This window comes from Balaenoptera musculus, chromosome 10 (genome assembly GCF_009873245.2).
Source record: "Balaenoptera musculus isolate JJ_BM4_2016_0621 chromosome 10, mBalMus1.pri.v3, whole genome shotgun sequence".
Lineage (NCBI taxonomy): Eukaryota > Metazoa > Chordata > Mammalia > Artiodactyla > Balaenopteridae > Balaenoptera > Balaenoptera musculus.
The window spans coordinates 25,972,526-25,977,414 of NC_045794.1; positions in this window are offsets into that span (position 1 = coordinate 25,972,526).

A 4,889-nucleotide genomic window follows, 5' to 3' on the forward strand; every position below is an offset into this window, starting at 1 on the left:
TGGGGAATTGGAGAAAGAGAATCAAAATGTACAAACATCTGGTTATAAGACAAATAAGTACTAGGGATGGGACATACAAAATGATAAATGTAATTACACTTCTGTGTGTTACATGTGACAGGTGTTAAGAGAGTAAATTCTAAGAGTTCTTATCACAAGGGAAACAATTTTTTTCTATTTATTTAATTTTATATCTATATGAGATGATGGATGTTCACTAAACTTGTGGTAATCATTTCATGATGCATTTAAGTCAAATCATTATGCTGTACACCTTAAACGTACATAGTACTGTATGTAAACTATATCTCAACAAGACTAGGGGGGAAGTTTAATGGGAAAAAAATAATAAATAAATAAGTCACAGGGATATAATGTACAGCACCAGGGATGTAGTCAATAATATTGTAATAATTTTGTATGGTGCAAAATTTACAGAAATAATGAATCACTATGTTGTACACCTGAAACTAATATAATTTTGTAAGTCAATTATACTTTAATTTTAAAAATTAGTTGTGATCTTGAATTTTCCAAGAGTGTCTGACACTACTTTCAATTGTATCAATTCAAAATGAAGTTGTTTTCATCACAAGAAAATAATTGTAACTATGTATGATGATGCATGTTAACTAGACGTATTGTGGTGATCATTTTCCAAAATATACAAATATTGAATCATCATGTTGTAAACCTGAAACTAATATAATATTCTAGTCAGGGACTTCCCCAGTGGTGCAGTGGTTAAGAATCTGCCTGCCAAAGCAGGGGACACAGGTTCAAGCCCTGGTCGGGGAAGATCCCACATGCCACAGAGCAACTAATGCCATGTGCCACAACTACTGAGCCTGCATGCCACAACTACTGAAGCCTGCACACCTAGAGCCCGTGCTCTGCAACAAGAGAAGCCACCATAATGAGAAGCATGCTCACTGCAACTAGGAGTAGCCCCTGCTCACCGCAACTAGAGGAAACCCACGCGCAGCAACAAAGACCCAATGTAGCCAAAAATAAATTAAATAAAATAGTCTAGTCAATTATATCTAAATTTTAGAAAATAAAGTTGTTAAAAGTATAATATCCTAATAAATGAATTTGCAGAAAATCAAGCCATAAGAAAACTGTTATAGTCGATCAAGATTTCACATTAATAAAGTATTATTATTCTTTTTTTGAATAGAATAACACCAAAAATAATATTCTGGTTATTTTGTTACTTTTGTACCACAATTACCCATACTACATTTTATCACTAATAAAATTTTTTTAAAGAAAACACCTTTACATTTTAATACTTTTAACGGCATTTTTCCTGCATTTTGAACACAGATGGCCACATTTTTATTTTGCACTGCGTATTATGTAGCTGTCCTGGGTATATGTTTCCTCTCTATATGCATAAGCTCTGATGATGTCATTCACCACTTTTGTTTGGCTTGTCTGCCCACTGAGGAAGGAGGTTGGATGATCTTTACAGTGTCTCCAAAGTGACTTGAGTTTAATATTCCATTTGAACTCTAGCATGTTAGTTGAGATTATCAGAAGACAATTTCCAGATCTACAATGTGCTATTGGTACATTTGTCTTTCTTCCAAAAGCAGGATTGAATAAGAAAGTGATGGTCAGTAGACATGGTATGATTTGTGATATGCTGGTGACTGGGAAGGCAACAGTGGAATTAGGTGGAAGGGGTGCAAACCCACTCAGTGTTACATGACCTTTCCCAAGAAGGGTGCAAGTTATAGAACAGACCCAACCTACAATATCTCTATAGAAGGAAACAGTTTTGTAAGTGAAAGAAGCATAAAAATCCTTTGGCTCTGAGTAGTCACAGTCTCATACAAAACAAGCAAGTGCTGCTAATGTTTCTGTTTGCAGAGTATTCATTTTCATATGTACTATCACAGGCCTATTTCTAGGACAAGGAAATACATTAGCTTTCTGTTATTCCTCAGGTGAAAAGCAGAGCTATGAGTATCTTTTGGCACATAAAGAATTCTGAATTATTTTTAATTCTCTTGATGAAAATTATGGTTTGAATTTATAGAGCCTTGCAATTTCATTAAGTGCCAGTTGATGAATGTGAATTCTTCCATGGGCTTATCTTCCCCCTCCTTTTTCTGTTAGGAAGCCTCTTTAATCTTGTTAGGCTAAACAATGAAAATACATGACAAAATTGCTTAAGTTGAATTTCTGGGGTCCAGTGCTATATATTCCATTTTGTTAGCAAGCCATTTCTTCCCATTAGCAGAATTCATAGTAGAAATTTTGTGAATAATTTGTTCGGCTGTTGCTTTTAAAAAGAGAGAGAGAGAGAGACACCTGGCAGGGCAGAAATTTTCAACAGATTACTGAGCTTCTGAAATTTTATCAGAATTAATTATTAACAATCAATGACTGTTTGGAAAGTAATACACAAGTCAATTAGTTAAAAATAAATATTTTAGTTAATGATTACAGCTGGTTCCACTAGCACCTCCCTGCCAAATGTAATTACTTTTGGAGTGATTCCAAATGGCTTCCTTTATGCATAAAAAATATTTCAATGCTATGCCAGCTTTTCAAGTAGTATTTAAACAATTTATTAGCAATATTGATCTGAATTCAAATGAACTACAAGGTAGAGGGTATCTACCACTTTCCATTTAGGATGAATGTATTTTAAAAGTGACTACCATTTGGGGTAAATAACCATGACTCTACAGAATTAAAGAAGTACCCTTTAGTTCTATTTTTATTTCCTTTCTTTTTTTAAACCTATTTGGGTTTCAGAATCAGCTTTGTAAAAACTCACAATGAAGATATTTAAAATACCTATCTAAAAAATTTCATTGAGATTATAACTTTTTAAAAAATATTATTCTTTCTATTTGCTGTTTTTTAATAAGACAGTGAAAATTTAGAATGTAAAAAGAGACTGAAGACAACACATATGGCAAGGTCAAAAAGAGAGCTTAAAATCAAATGAGTAATGTTGCATACAGCTGCAAATATTCCATGGTTCAAGCTGAAGCTAGATATAAAATAAGAAAATCTTTCTATTGCAATTCTGTTTCCCATGCCCCTAATTTTTTTAAAGTGTTTTTTATAGAAAATGTCCAATCTGTACAGAGGTAGAGAGAACAGTATAATGAACCCCGTGTACCCAGCACCCAGCTTCACCAATCATCAACACGTGTCCAGCCTTGTTTCATCTATATTTCCACCATCCCACCTTACTCCCACAGGGTTATTTTACAGCAAATCCCAGACAACGTATCATCTTATAAGTATACATGTTATTATGAATTTCTAAGAGACAAGAACTCTTAAAAAGTATAACCTAAATACAATTATTACTTTAAAAAATTAATGACTTTTTTTTAAAAAATGGTTCTGAAGAACCTAGGCGCAGGACAGGAATAAAGACGCAGATGTAGAGAATGGACTTGAGGACACGGGGAGGGGGAGGGGTAAGCTGGGCCGAAGTGAGAGAGTGGCATGGACATATATACACTACCAAATGTTAAATAGATAGCTAGTGGGAAACAGCCGCATAGCACAGGGAGATCAGCTCCGTGCTTTGTGACCACCTAGAGGGGTGGGATAAGGAGGGTTGGAGGGAGGCGCAAGAGGGAGGGGATATGGGGATATATGTATATGTATAGCTGATTCACTTTGTTATAAAGCGTAAGCTAACACACCATTGTAAAGCAATTATACTCCAAAACAAATTAATGACTTTTTAACATCATATATCCAATCAATGTTTAAATTCCTCTAATAATTATCTTGTAAATGTTTTTTTAACAGTTGTTTTGTTCAAATCAGGATCTAAACAAAATCAACACATTTAATATGCTTGAGAAGTCTTTTAATTCATTTTAAATCTATTGTTCCTCTTACTTCCTCTTATTTTTCTTTGCAATATGTTCATTGATGTAACTGGGTCATTTAATCTATAGTTTCCCACATTCTGGATTTTGCTGATTGTTATCTCTGGGTTATCAGTTGACTTGTATTTTTGTTTCCTGTGTTTGCTATAAACTGCAAGGGGCTAGACCTAGAGGCTTGATCGGATCAGCCTCTGATTTATTTATTTTATTTTATTTTATTTTTTTACCATGAGTACTTCATAGCTGGTTTATTGTACTTCCATCAGGAGAATGTCTGGTTTTCTGCTGTGTGACACTAAAATTGGTTCTGGTGTTGTCAGCTTGATCCACCTTTATCAGCCTTCAACCTAGTATTTTAGCAGCCATTGTTGATCATTGCCCTAGATTCATTATTTCAAGAGGAGGAGAATGTAACTTTTAAATTACATCTTTAAGAGGCAGGTTGAGGGTATGATAGGTGACAAAGCTGTGCCATCTTCCTGTAAAGTCTGGTCACCACAAGAGTCTTCACTAAGTCGGTAGGCACATAGCATTGGCCAGGACACTGTACAAAAGCAAGCCTTACTATCAGAGGATGCAAGGACAACCGAGGCCCAAGCCCAAAAGGGAAAAAGCAGCAGTCAAGCCTTCAGCATACACTGTACTATCTTTACTTTTAACTTTTTACAAATAACATTTGTAGGGGAAAGAATGGAGAAGCTCCACTGAAATATGCTCACTTTCACTTCTTTCAGCCCGTTTATCCCTTGAGGCTTGAGAGTAAGGGGAATGAATAATCCCGCTCCTGGACCCTCAACCTGATCATTGTTGATGATTTTCCTTTTCCAGCCTTGGAGGAATAGGAGGAAAGGGTGGAGATCAGGTGGAAGGAGCTGGGAAGGGCGTTCCAGACTAATAGCTACTGGTACGTTCTGTTCAATTGGATTTTAGTCACCAAAATCCTTTTTTTTTTTTAACTGAACCTTGTATGACCTATAAAATAATCAAACTCAATAGCATCATAAAATGCTGGGG